Source organism: Larimichthys crocea, chromosome I, assembly GCF_000972845.2.
Source record: "Larimichthys crocea isolate SSNF chromosome I, L_crocea_2.0, whole genome shotgun sequence".
In the NCBI taxonomy this organism is placed as follows: Eukaryota; Metazoa; Chordata; class Actinopteri; family Sciaenidae; genus Larimichthys; species Larimichthys crocea.
In genome coordinates this window covers 13,434,936-13,450,175 of record NC_040011.1, presented here as the reverse complement: position 1 = coordinate 13,450,175, position 15,240 = coordinate 13,434,936, and the positions used below count along the sequence as shown (strand labels likewise).

Sequence of the window (15,240 nt, the reverse complement as noted above, 5' to 3'; positions counted from 1 at the left end):
ATCTTACCTGATACAATATTAACTACAAAACCCAGGAAAGATGTCCAAATTCCAGTGACTCCCAACTGAAACAAATCTGACTTCAATAACTTTAACATACACATGGGTACATTTTGTATGAAATACAGTATTATATCCGTAGACTCAACTCTGTCTTGTCATTAGTAAAGCAAAGTCTGTTAAAATCTTCTAACTGGATTATGAAATGTGTCTTTATTTGTCACATAGCTGATCCAAACATAGTCTAGCTCGGGGGGAAACAATGTCCTTTCCATAACACAGCTAAAACAGCAATGATACAAACCTGATGGAGTCTGGTTAGGACTCCTGGTTGCAGTATCTCTACACTGTCTGCTGTCTGCATGAGTGAACACATTCACGATGTGTGTGTGTGTGTGTGTGTGTGTGTGTGTGTAGGTGGTCCTCAGCATGGTTCTGTTCTGCGTGGCTGTGTGTTAGTCTTTTCTCTCTCAGACAACGGGCCAACACAGTGGATAAACCTGGCAGTGAGTGAAGGCGCTGCTCTTTCCTCTGTGAACGGTGCCACCACATCATGTTTCTCTCTGTCTCGTACAATTTTTTTCTAACCTCAATGTCACTGTCCATGTTACTGTTCATTTTTTGGTTTCACCCTGGAACAGACTGCTTTTTTTCTGGGTTCTGTCTAAGGTGGTTTACCCAGTTTCTCCTCCATTTTCCCTGGAGGGGTTTTTCATTCCATGCATAATGCTGTAAATGTGGGTTACTGGGCTAACTGGGCTAACATTGCTTTATATGTAAGCTCATTACATCTGTCCCATCATACATTTGTCTTATATTTGGTTATTTGGTGTATTTGATTGATGGTTTTGCAAAAAAAATGCATCATCTAGTTAATTTAGAAGAATACAACCACGATTACTCATAAAATGTAACGTAATGTTCAATTTAATACAATACAGACAATATATTTAACGTTTAAACTTTATTATTTTTTGTAAATATACACTCATTATGAATTTGACACCTGCAACAGGTTCCAATAAAGTTCAGACAAGGGCAACAAAAGCTCACAAAAGTTGTGTACAAGTCAAAAAATGTTAAGAACATTCACCAAGTGGAAAAGTTCATGATTAGGCATGGAAGGGACATCCTCAAGAGGCTCAGAGGTTCACAAGCAAGGATGGGCAAGGTTTAACACTTCAACTACAAATAGTCCGACAGCTGTAGAACATTTCTCAACACAAAATAACTTAGAGATTGTCCTATTTCATCCATGATATCATTAAAAGATTCAAAGATGCTAAAGGATTCTGCACATAAGTGGTGAAGCCAAAAAGCATCATTGAATGCCTGTGACCTCTTGAGCTACCATACTTTGCTGACTTCCCTGAGTCTGAGCTCATCTCAAATGGACTGACTGAAAGTGGAAAGGTGTCCTGTGATCTGATGAGCCCACACTTTGAATTGTTTTTCCAAAACACAGATGTTCTGTCCTCCGGACTAAAGAGGTATAGGACCTCCCAGACTGTTATGAGCACAAAGTTCAACAGCCTGCATCTGTGATAGTGTGTGGGTGCTCATGGTATGGGTAACTTCCCACATCTGTGAAGAAAACATCAATGCTGAAAGGTACATACAAGTTTTGTCTCTGCACTAAATATGGAGCTACAGTGTGGAGATTGGCTTTGCATAGCATAAAGACTGGGAGCACTTCTCGATGTATCTTGTTTGTTAAACTCATACACAAACAGAAACATAAATGTTTTGATGTCTTGACATCACCATGGAGTTTCCAGAAACCTTGTTTGATACTGTCATTTTGTCCTTTATGCAGCAACCCGGTTATTTCCCTCGACATAGTCAACCAAGCAGGTTCAGTTATGATTCTGGTCTCAGTATTGCTCCCCAGATAGCTTTAGTGTCAGAACTTTTAGCACCCGGCTGCCACTAAGAAACATTAGCCAGATGGATGAAAGGTGGCACTGTTCTGTTCTTGTGTTGGAATTATTTCCTGGAAAAGTCCAAAAGATGATGAGCAAAGCTCGAGTGTAATAATCATCCATTCATAACCAACCTCCAGAGCTACTGAGGATTTTGACATTGAATAGATATTGACATGACTGTCCGCATTTACTCTCAAAGCTACATGCTGCCAGGATGGAGGCTAAGATAACCATACCATAGTGTGGAATTGTTAAATTTGTTGTGTGCGTGTGTGTGTTCAGGCTGATCTTGAACACTTGTTGCACATCACCGCCAATCGAAGGCGTGCTGGAATATCTCTCTGTAGATTGGAGGGAGGCACGTCTTCATTGCAGCAGTGAAAGGAGGAGGGCGTAGTTTAAAACATCAGTGTTACACTTCTTTAAACGTTGAAATGAACAAGACTGACTGTGGTGAATACAAATGAAGCAAGAAATCGGCTGGCTTGAGCTCAAAGTGAGGTTATCTGGCTGGCCATGACCAAGCATGTTTTCTGGTGGAAATCACTTCTTGCTTTACATAACCGCTGGTGTAAAAGGCCAAACAGGAGCCCTGATAGTGAGGGCACTGTGTAAATGTCAGCCTACTCCACTGCATATCAATAACCTTTAACAGTTGCAGTTTGCAGCCTTGTGTGTTGCGTGCAGACCGAGTTGGTTAAAAAAAGCAGGTGACTTATTCAGATATTTGATGGTTTATGTTTCCAAATGTTTAATGGGCCATTATAGTTTTATATTATCCACATTGTTTGAATTCTACTGAGGCTGAATGATCTCTGAATGAGCCCTGTAGCCCTCATTATTTGTCTTTGGATAAATGGACAAATCACAGTTAATCCATCCTCATTTTTCCAGTACAATGAATTATCAGTATCATTACTATTAATATTAGGCAGATCTCCATTCAAATGAATAGTTGTAATTATCATGTTTTGTTATTGCTGTTGTGAATGTGTTTCTGTCTCTGTCTCTTTCTCTAACTCAGCTGGTGGCGTGGGATGTCTGCCCACCATGAGCTGAATTCTGCTGAAGGTTTCTCTTAAAGTGAAGTTTTTCTATTCCACCATCACCAAGTAATTGCTCATGGTGGGAATTGTTAAGTGTCTGTAAATATTAGAAAGAGTACAGTCCAGACCTGCTCTATATGGGAAGATAACCTTGGTTATGATTTGGTGCTATATAAAATTGAATTTAATTGAATTCTTGTTGAATCCTGAATGGAACAGTTCAAGAACCAGACCAGCTGAAGATCCTGGTCTTCTCTTCATAATATTTCCTGTCTGAATCCATAGTTAAAGTGATTTTGAACCATTAATTCCACCTCCACGCACTGCATTGTGTCACATTTTAGCCCTTAAACAAACTGAAACAGAATATTACAGAAAAATGCCCCAACACTATGTTAAGAAATCGCCAACTGACAAAAAATCAGACAAAGAAGTTTGAAGCCAAGTGCCGATATCTGATGTGATATCTGTCATAATAAATGGATCTAAAGTCGGATTTCTCATCAAGACACAAAACAGTTCGGAAACACAAACATCTACTTGGCAGCTTTCATCTGTCCGTGACCCTGACTAGGTTAAAGAGAGGAGAAACGACAGGGAATCCACTGTACAAGCTGCCAAACTCTAGTCTATTAGCGGCTCTGGTGTCTCCTTCCTTCCAGCACCGCAGCCAAATCGGAAATGTCTTGAGTTGCATCTCAGTATCTTCACATAGTCATTAACCTTGCCATTGTGTCTGCACACACTCAAGCACTCACAGGATGCTCACAAAAAAACTAAGTCCTGCTGTTACTAACAAGCACACACGCACGCACCTAACCAAGCATTTTAATTTATGAGAACATGATCGCACAGGGGCCTACTCACACATGTGGTGCGTTCACACACTTTGGAGGACCTTTGCCAGGTTCTTGGCCACTTTTCAATACTTTTATTACCACACACACACACACACACTCATACACATATACACAGATGGCATTTTGTTATAAAGATGTTGGCCTTTCCAACAACACAGCCAATCCACAGAGACTGTCTAAACACACCGAAAAACACACTACGTGTCAGTGCATACACACACATATGTGTGTATGAACAATCACACAAATCTGCACAAACACAAACCTGTTATTATGCAAGTTTCAAACACATAACGACAAACGAAATGTCACTGGGTTTACTGAAAAGAGTTTGTCCCATGACTGACATATGCTCATGCTTTTATTTTGACACCTTTTACTGGTGATGCTGCATTGTTTATGTTTTGTTTTATTACTCTAAAATGATGGTAAATTGTTTTAATGATCTGCCTGCTGTGAAGTACTATACATCAAGCTATTCTTAGTTTTATGAATGGATAAATTCACATTGTACTTTAAGGTTATTGAGTAATACTAGAACAAACTTTAGACCATGACTAGATTATGTGTTGCATTTTGTTGTTATACAGTATATTTCTGGAAAATGATAATCAGACACCTCAGTAATGCTAAAGTTTAGATGAATAACTACAGTGCATATTGGGCCTATGTGGCTTTTATTCTCTGTAGGGAACATTCACAGCTTTTAGAAATCTGTCTTTTTGATCACTAACCTCATCCCGAGGCGCTGAAGTAACCCTGCATGGACATTTTATGCTTCATTCAGTCTAGGTAGTTCTCCTCCGGCAGCTTTTGTCGACTCTGTGTCATGTTTCAGTGGAAAAACTTAAATAACAAAGTTCAGAGTAAGGACAAGAGGCAGCGAAAGGAAGGTGTTGCTTTGTGTCTTTGCCACGTCTATTCTTGACTTGCTTTTCGGGGGAAGTGGAAAAGGCCACACATTTACCTCAAGGCAGTATCTGTTTTGATGGATGAGATTGGATGAGCTGTTGTTTACATACAGAATTACGCAGCAACCTCTGTGTCCAAATTGTCCCCCATAAAATTCAGGTCAGGATCAGAGACGTTAGCCAGCTTCTCATTTTAGATTTTATCAGCTGTATAATTTTGTGAGTCAGCCAAACGTCAAAATGCAACTGTCTGATATTACTTAATCAACTGGAAGTTAAGGATAGATTGTTAAAGAGACAAAATGTCACAATGTATTGCTCCGATTTAAAACATTCTTGAGGACTGCATAAAAGCTTTACAGTTGCGAGTCTGTCTGTCAATAAACAATCTAGTGTTAGCCTTGGTTGGTTCATGCAGGCCCCATTTACACTTCCTAGTCCAGAGGTAGGTCGAGCTGTTTGGTTACTGTTGAAAACTTCTGCCCTTCAGCTGTTTAGTTAATGCAATAACAGTTCAGCTAATGTTGGGTAAAAACTGTACATAACCCAACAGAAACGCTTAAGTGAATTAATAATGAAGCAAAAGTTATATCTTCATGGGCTCCTCTTTTCACAGATTATTCAGTGGGTGAATCAGATACAGATACACCCTGCATGCCATGTTTGATGGATTGTGCAGAAATGACTGGAGCTGTTTTTCAGGTTGATTGAATAAACGAGAGATCAATGGCTAATTTGAATGTAATTTTAGTCTGGCAGCTCTTACTCCAAGCACATAGGAGACAGACAATTGGTAAGAAAATCAGAGTGGCTGTAAGGGTTACATATACATCTTGGAGAGACTGAGGCATAATACAATGCTATGGAAAGAAATAGGGACAACAGTATTGTAGCTGCGTATTACCATATCCAAATGTGTGAATGTGAATTTCTGAAACCATGAGGAGATCTGTAGCTGTGCATGCCATTTTGTGAACAATGAAAATGATTTGTACAAGTTTCCAATTGTAAGTGAATAAAAATAATTCAGTCAGGAACACTTGTCATAGATTTAACCATTTATTGCAAAAGAATGTATTTGCAGTTGATGTTTCCACTCTTAGGTCAGCCAAAATGCAGAATGCAATGCAAAAACAAAAACATTAAAATCATAAATACCAGTGAACCTTTGAGTCTTGGGAGCCTGAACTAGAAAGATTTAGACAGAGCTTTGCCAGCAGCAGCAGTGTGAAGCAGCATTGGTGTAGTAGAGCTCAGGGATTACTGTAATAAAACACATGAAAGCCACCAAGCTCACACAGGACCGTCACTTCGCCCACAGACAGAAACAAAACTAATTCAATTTCGGATGGGAACCACTGCTTTAGGATAGATCTAGCTCCGCAGGATCACCAGCTGTTCGGGCCAACAATCTTTTTTAAAGCATTTTTTTAAAGGGACTGTACCCGTAGCAATGTGTCTGTCCGATTGGCCCCTTAGACGTTTTGCTGCGACTCTGAGATCACTTTGAGCACATTGTTTTGGTAAAAAAAATTATGTCAGCTAGATCGGGCCAAGTGAACACAGTTTTTGCACCTAGGTCAATCACCATCAACATCACCAATTACCTGAAGAATGTGTCTTTTGAACAAAGTCGATCTTCATAATGCATGCAATGAAAACTGAAAATTACAGAAGTTGGCAACAGGTGTCAGTGCATTTTTTTAATTATTTGTATCAATTACTTTTAAGCAACATTGCCTAGAAATTGATATTTTTGTGATTCAGTGCAACTAGTCCAATAGTTCAGAGTGGAACACCACTGTGATCAACGTGGACAGCTGTACACTTGCTAACTCAGCCAAACATGAAGCAAGGGCAACAACACAGGACATAGCAGCCAGCTAATGTTACCTACTTGTCCAACAGCAAGAAGCCCAGCTCTGCATCTGTCGTTCAGTCTGTTATTTCATATTGCAGTCAGTCCTCCAAGTTATTCACATTCACAAATCTAGTTCTTGCTGCACAGTTTTGATTGATGCTTAGTGTACCAGCTCATGGCCTGATGCTTAAATGTGACTTCCAAAAAGGAAAATGACACTCAAATGAGGCATGTAAAAGCAGGTGCTTCCACACAGATGTGTTCTCTAAGATAATTACAATTTACATTTAATGCATTTGGCAACTACAGTAAGTGAAGATTCCTCAGGCATCAATTGTGTAAACAGGCGAGTATTTTAGAATGCAATGAGTGCTACATTAGTCAAGAAGGTTAAATGGGAACATCTATCCTGTCAGCAGTCTAAAAATACGGTAACAACAAGGACACAAGCCTTTGCAGTGTTTGTAGAGGGTGAAGTCACACTCAAAAAAGTGCTGTGTTGTTTCAGTAAACACATTGTTGGGTTGCTCATGCTGGGTCAAAGTGGTTGTAAGGAGTTCATTCGCAGCTGAAGAGCCGATTGGGTCACTTTGACCCAGCTGCTGGGTTTTTTCCACTCGTCCATTATCGAACTTTAGGGATCAATCTCTTACCTTCAGAGGTTTGCACAAAACACGGCGGCCAGGATTTTATGGGAGGCTAATATGAATACTGATGTCTTTTTTTCTTTGTCTGTCTTTTTATCATTTTCAGAGTGCAGTACTGTATCTGTATCTGTCAAACCAACCATTTTATCTGTATCTGTACCTGTACTTTTACAAATTTGAAATCCCCATCATCATTGTTTCAGGCAGTGCCACCAAAACCGACTCTTTACTTTGTTTTAAGGCTTTCTTGACCTCAATTTCACCAAGCAGTGCCCACCAGGCAGTTTCTCCGTCATGTAGATCATGTGTGACAGTAGTTTTTTTTTTTTTTAGTCCATTCTTAGGGTGTGTGTAAAAGAGTGGGGTTGAACTTTTTGGAGTGCAGGATTGGGTAAATGTATTGAGGTCAGGGAGAAAGATGGGATTAGAAGAAATGGATTTTCAGGAAGTGGTGTAAAAAAGACACAGGCTGTGCAGCCTTGAGGGAGCAGCATTCCACAGCTGTGGTTCAAAGTGACAGGGCACAGTTTCACAGGGTATAGATGCTCAGTTTACTAGCAACGGCCAAGTGCAGAAGTCAGGCCAAAGTGTAGAATTGAATCGTGGCATTTAGATTGCCTTGTAGCTGCAGCAGTCTTTTGAAACAGAGGAAAAAAGGAGGTTTAAGACATGGGCGTGGTGGCCAAGTGGTAAGGTGTTGGTCTCGTAAACCAAAGATCATGGGTTCGACCCCCATCCATGCCTCGGTCATAACCTTGTGGGTAATGCACAAACTCAATATATTTGTCGACTGACTGTGGCTCAGGAGGTAGAGCCTGTCATCCACCAATGAAATAATTGGTTGTTTAGTCCCCAACCCCTCCATATTGAACTGAAACCCAAATTGTAACCCCTGTTAGTCGCTCCACGTGGAGCATCGCTGAGGTCAGTGGAGACAAAGTGAAACCAGAGCTGACAAAACTTTCTTCCCCTTGAGCATTAATCGAAGTGAACTGAACCCCAAATTGTAACTTTGCTTTGGATAAAAGTGGCAGCTAAATGTACAAGCAACATATATACATGATGCTCCCCTTCCTCCTCTAGGAGAAGATCTCACATTCCACAGCTGTGGTCCAAAGGGGAAGAGCTGTGACAGGGCACGGTTTCACAGGGAATAGATGCTCAGTTTACTAGCAACGGCCAAGTGCAGAAGTCAGGCCAAAGTGTTGGATTGAATCATGGCATTTAGATTGCCTTGTAGCTGCAGCAGTCTTTTGAAACAGCCAGAGGAAAAAAGGAGTTACATGACAGAATTTTGGGAGGTTTAAAACATGGGCGTGGTGGCCAAGTGGTAAGGCGTTGGTCTCGTAAACCAAAGATCATGGGTTCGACCCCCATCCATGCCTTGATCAGAACCTTGTGGTTAATGCACAAACTCAATATATTTGTTGAGTGACTGTGGCTCAGGAGGTAGAGCCACAGTCACTCAACAAATCAAATAATCGGTTGTTCAAGCCCTAACCTCTCCATGTTGAATTGAACCCAATGTGACCCCTGTAAGTCGCTTTGGATAAAGGAACATCATTTGTGTCTCCATGTGGAGCATCGCTGAGGTCAGTGCAGACAAGGTGAGACCAAAGCTGACAAAACTCACACTGTCACCTACCTCTGCTTCAAACCCTGGTGGACTGTGGCCTATTTTCACTCCTTCTTCTTCCTCCTCCCTCCTCTCTCTTGATCCTTTTCTTTTTCTTCCCCTTGAGCATTAATCAAAGTGAACTGAACCCCAAATTGTAACTTTGCTTTGGATAAAAGTGGCAGCTAAATGTACAAGCAACATATATACTTGTTGCTCCCCTTCCACCTCTAGAGGAAGATCTCACATTCCACAGCTGTGGTCCAAAGGGGAAGAGCTGTGACAGGGCACGGTTTCACAGGGAATAGATGCTCAGTTTACTAGCAACGGCCAAGTGCAGAAGTCAGGCCAAAGTGTTGGATTGAATCATGGCATTTAGATTGCCTTGTAGCTGCAGCAGTCTTTTTGAAACAGCCAGAGGAAAAAAGGAGTTACATGACAGAATTTTGGGAGGTTTAAGACGAGCTTGGCTGCAGCATTTTGGATGAGTTGTAAGGATCTAAGAGTGGATTCATGAAAGCCGGCAACAAGGGACTTACATACTCTAGCCTGGAGAAAAGAAAATTTTGCGTGGTGGCATCCAAAGTGTGCGGGTGCTTGTACGCATAGAGCCGCTGGGGGATAAGAAGAATAGGCGTGACGGAGCCCTGATAGGATGAGAGGCACTGGTTGTAGTATGTCCCTACTCCAACGTGGGCAGGTATCGATGATAAGAAGCCTATTAAAGTGCAGTTTGCAGCCTTGCGTTGAATTCAGTGCATACGAGAGGTATGTGGTGGGGGGGGGAAAAAAAGAAAAGCAGGTGACACTAATTAATCAGTATTTGATGGTTTTAGTTCAATGTTAATGTGGCAGTATCGTTTTATATTGCCCATATTGGGTTTGAATTCTTACGGAGGCTAATGATCCAAGTTTTAAAAAAAAAAACTGTAGCCCTCATTATGTCTGGATAAATAGGGACAATCACAGTAATCCATCCTCATTTTTCCCAGTACAATGACATTCATATCATTACTATTGATATTAGTCAGATCTCCATTACAATGATAGTTGTAATTTATATGTTTTTGTTATTGCTGTTGTGGATTTTTTCCTGGGCTGTGTTCTGTTTGTCTCTTTCTCTAAATCAGCTGGTGGCGTGGGGATGTCTGCCCACCATGAGTGAATTTCTGCTGAAGGTTCTCTTACAGTGAAGTTTTTCTATTCCCAACCACACCAAGTATTGCTCATGGTGGAATGTTAAGTGTCTGTAAATATAGAAAGAGTACATGTCCAGACCTGCCTATATGGAGAAGCATAACCTTGGTTATGGATTGGGCCTATATTAAAATTGAATTTAATTGAAATGATTCTTGTGAAATTCCATCCTGATAGTAACAGTTCAAGAACCAGGACCAGCTGAAGATCCGGTCTTCTCTTTTTCTAATATTTCCTGTCTGAAGCTCCATAGTTAAAGTGATTAAGTGATGACCAATTAATTCCCACCTCCAGCGCACTGCTTGGTCACATTTTTAGCCCTAAACAACTGAAACAGTAATATTACAGAAAAACATGCTCCAACACTATTGTAAGAAAATGCCAACTGACAAAAAATCAACAAAGAAGTTTGAAGGGCCAAGTTGCCGATCATCTTATGGATATCTGTCATACAAAACTGGTCTAAGAATCGGATTGTCATCAGGGACTCAGACACAAACCGCAGCTTACATCTGCGACGTATAAAGAACGACAGTGGTGCGTGTGAACACGGCGACGGAGTCTATTGGGGAGGGGACGTACTAAGGGTCGGTCCTATCTTCGAGCAACAAAGCAAAATAGTGATCTGTTGGGAACCGTGACAGGTTGGAAAGAGAGGCGGATACGACAGAGATCCACTTTACAAGCTTGCCAAATTGGTATAGGGTCTCGTGGCCGCTACGCTTCCAAGAAAAACGCAGAAAAGTGGCGGAAAGAAGAGTGCCATTAGAGTAAGACAAATAGCTCAGTACTCATTCACTATCATAAATCACTGTGCATCCTGGTTAAAAATACATGCACCATAGAGAGACACCAGAGGCACTCACAGGATGCTCACAAAACTAAGTCCTGCTGTTACTAACAAGCACACACGCACGCACTAACCAAAGCATTTAATTTATGAGAACATGATCGCACAGGGGCCTACTCACACATGTGTGTGTGTTCACACACTTTGGAGGAACCTTTGCCAGGTTCTTGGCCACTTTCAATACTTTTATTACACACACCACACACCATACACTCATACACATCCACAGATGGCATTTTGTTATAAAGATGTTGCCTTTCCAACAACACGCCAATCCACAGAGACTGCTAAACACACCGAAAAACACACTACGTTCGTGCATACACATCAGAAGCACAATACACACCACACACAATCTGCACAAACACAAACCTGTTTATATATGCAATTTCAAACACATAAGACAAACGAAATGTCACTGGGTTTACTGAAAAGAGTTTGTCCCGTGACTGACATATGCTCATGCTTTTATTTTGACACTTTTACTGGTGATGCTGCATTGTTTATGTTTTGTTTTTTATTACTTAAATGATGGTAAATTGTTTTAAATGATCTGCTGCTGTGAAGTACTATACATCAAGCTATCTTAGTTTTATGAATGGTAAATTAAGACTTTAAGGTTATTGAGTATACTAGAACAAACTTTAGACCATGACTAGATTATGTGTGGCATTTTGTTGTTATACAGTATATTTCTGAAAATGATAATCAGACACCTCAGTAATACTAAAGTTTAGATGATAACTACAGTGCATATGTGGCTTTTATTCTCTGTAGGAACATTCACAGCTTTAGAAATCTGTCTTTTGATCACTAACCTCATCCCGAGGCGCTAAGAACCTGCATGGACATTTTATGCGTTCATTCAGTCTAGGTAGTTCTCCTCGGCAGCTTTTGTCGACTCTGGCCATGTTTCAGTGGAAAACTTAAATAACAAAGTTCGAGTAAGGGACAAGAGGGCAGGCGAAAGGTGTTGCTTTGTGGTCTTTGCCACGTCTATTCTTGACTTGCTTTTCGGGGGAGGAAAAGGCCACACATTTACCTCAAGGCAGTATCTGTTTTGATGGATGAGATTGGATGAGCTGTGTTTACATACAAATTACGCAGCAACTCTGTGTCCAAATTGTCCCCCATAAAATTCAGGTCAGGATCAGAGACTTAGCCAGCTTCTCATTTATATATTTATCAGCTGTATAATTTTGTGAGTCAGCCAAACGTCAAAATGCAACTGTCTGATATTACTTAATCAACTGGAAGTTAAGGATAGATTGTTAAAGAGACAAAATGTCACAATTGTATTCTCGATTAAAAAATTCTTGAGGACTGCATAAAAGCTTTAACAGTTGTGAATCTAGTGTTAGTCTGGTTGTGTTCATGCAGGCCCCATTTAACACTTCCCAGTCAGAGGTAGGTCGAGCTGTTTGGTTACTGTTGAAAACTTCTGCCCTCAGCTGTTTAGTAAATCAATAACGTTCAGCTAATGTTGGTAAAAACTGTACATAACCCACAGAAAACGCTCAACTGAATTAATAATGAAGCAAAGTTATATCTTCATGGCTCTCTTCCACAGATTATTCACGGGGTGAATCAGATAAAGATACACCCTGCATGCCATGTTTGGATGATTGTCAGAAAGACTGGAGCTGTTTTTCAGGTTGATTGAATAAAGAGAGATCAAGGGCTATTTGAATGTATTTTAGTCTGGCAGCTCTTACTACTCCAAGCACATAGGAGACAGAAATTGGTAAGAAAACAGAGTGGCTTTCCACAGATCACAAATGAGTAGTTACAACAGATGAACTGTAAGGGTTACATATACATCTTGGAGAGACTGAGGCATAATACAATGCTATGAAAAAAATAGGGACAACAGTATTGTAGCTGGTATTCCATATCCAATGTGAATGGAATTTCTGAAACATGAGGTCTGTAGCTGTGCATGCCATTTTTGTGAACAATAAAAGATTTGACAAGTTTCCAATTGTGTAAGTGAATAAAAATGTTCAGTCAGGAACACTTGTCATAGATTAACCATTTATTGCAAAAGAATGTATTTGCAGTTGATGTTTCCACTCTTAGATCAGCCAAAATGCAGAATGCAATGCAAAAAAACAAACACATCATAAATAACAATTGAACCTTTGAGTCTGGGAGCCTGAACTAGAAGATTTAGACAGAGCTTGCCAGCAGCAGCAGTGTGAAGCAGCATGTGTGTAGTAGAGCTCCGGGATTACGTAAAGAAAAAAAACACATGAAAGCCACCAAGCTCACACGGACCGTCACTTCGCCCACAGACAGAAACAAAACTAATTCAATTTCGGATGGGAACCACTGCTTTAGGATAGATCTAGCCTCGCAGGATCACCAGCGTTCTGGCGCAACATCTTTCTAAAGCATTTTAAAGGACTTACCCGTAGCAAGTGTCTGTCGATGGCCCCTAGACGTTTGCTGCGACTCTGATCACTTTGAGCACATGTTTTTGTAAAAAATATGTCAGCTAGATGGGGCCAAGTGAACACAGTTTTTGCACATAGGTTCACATCACCAATTACTGAGAATGTGTCTTTTGAACAGTCATAATGCATGCAATGAAAACTGAAAATTAGCAGAAGTTGGCAACAGGTGTCAGTGCATTTTTTTATTATTTGTATCAATTTCTTTCAAGCAACTGCCTAGAAATTGATATTTTGTGTGATCGCAGTGCAACTAGTCCATAGTTCAGATGGAACACCACTGTGATCAACGTGGACGCTGTACACTGCTAACCCCAACATGAGCAGGGCAACACAGGACATAGCATGCCAGCTAAAAATGTTACCGTATTTCAACACAAGAGCCAGCTCGGCATCTGTGTCAGGAAGTAGTTATGTCATATGGCAGTCAGTCCTCCAAGTTTTCACATCCAAATCTAGTTCTTGCTGCACAGTTTTGATTGATGCTTAGTACCAGCTCATGGCCTGGTCTGAATGCGAATGGACTTCCAAAAAGGGAAAATGACACCAAATGAGCATGTATAAGCAGGTGCTTCCACCCAGATTTGTTCCTAAGATAATTACAATTACATTTAATGCTTTGGCACTACGTAAGTGAAGATCCTGACCAGGCACAATTGGGTAAACAGGCGAGATTTTAGAATGCAATGAGTGCTACATTGGTCAAGAAGGTTAATATGGGAACATCTTCCTGTCAGCATACTAAAAATACGTAACAACAAACACAAGCCTTTGCAGTGTTTGTAGAGGATGAGCAAGAAGTCACACTCAAAAAGTGTGTGTTGTTTCAGTAACACATTGTTGGGTTGCTCATGCGGGTCAAAGTGGTTGTAGGAGTTCATCGCAGCTGAAGAGCCGATTGGGTCACTTTGACCCAGCTGCTGGTTTTTTCCACTCTCCATATCCAAACTTTAGGGATCAATCTCTTACCTTCAGAGGTTTGCACAAAAACAGGCGCAGGATTTTATGGGGGTTAATATGAACTGATGTTTTTTTTCTTTGTCCCACACCAAGTTATCTGTATCTGTACCTGTACTTTTACAAATTTTGAAAATCCCCTATACGGTTTCAGGCAGTGCCACCAAAACCGACTCTTTATTTGTTTTAAGGCTTTCTGACCTCAATTTCACCAAGCAGTGCCCACCAGGCAGTTTTCTCCGTCATGTAGATCAGTGTGACAGCAGTTTTTTTTTTTTTTTCCCATTCTTAGGGTTTGTGTAAAAGAGTGGGGTTGAACTTTTTGGAGTGCGGATTGGGTAAAATGTATTGAGGTCAGGGGAAAATATGGGATTAGAAGAAAGGATTTTCAGGAAGTGGTGTAAAAAGACACAGGCTGTGCAGCCTTGAGGGAGCAGATTCCACTTGTGGTTCAAAGTGACAGGGCACGGTTTCACAGGAATAGATGCTCAGTTTACTAGCAACGGCCAAGTGGCAGAAGTCAGGCCAAAGTGTAGGATTGAATCAGGGCATTTAGATTGCCTTGTAGCGTGCAGCATTCTTGATTAACAGAGGAAAAAGAGGTTTAATAGACATGTGGCGTGGTGGCCAAGTGGTAAGGTGTTGGTCTCGTAAACCAAAGATCATGGGTTCGAAGACCCCACTCCATGCCTTGGGTCTAACCTTGTGGCTAATGCACAAACCAATATATTTGTCGACTGGACTGGTGCTCAGGAGTAGAGCCTGTCATCCACCAATCAAATATGTGGTTGTTTAGTCCCCAACCCCTCCATATGAACTGAAACCCAAATTGTACCCCTGTTAGTCGCTCCAGTGGAGCCATCGCGAGGTCAGTTCAGACAGGTGAACAAGAGCTAAAAACCTCACAGATGCCACATC

At 40.9% G+C, this 15,240-nt stretch overlaps 3 non-coding genes across 3 annotated transcripts; all 3 read left to right on the top strand.

Annotated features, from left to right (window-relative positions):
• The first annotated feature begins 7,922 nt into the window (after positions 1-7,922).
• On the top strand, positions 7,923-7,994 carry trnat-cgu (transfer RNA threonine (anticodon CGU)). Its single transcript has one exon. It is a non-coding gene; the product is annotated as a tRNA-Thr (tRNA).
• A 569-nt stretch (positions 7,995-8,563) lies between these two features.
• On the top strand, positions 8,564-8,635 carry trnat-cgu (transfer RNA threonine (anticodon CGU)). The gene has a single exon. It is a non-coding gene; the product is annotated as a tRNA-Thr (tRNA).
• A 6,304-nt stretch (positions 8,636-14,939) lies between these two features.
• Positions 14,940-15,014, top strand: trnat-cgu (transfer RNA threonine (anticodon CGU)). The gene has a single exon. It is a non-coding gene; the product is annotated as a tRNA-Thr (tRNA).
• Positions 15,015-15,240: the final 226 nt, after the last annotated feature.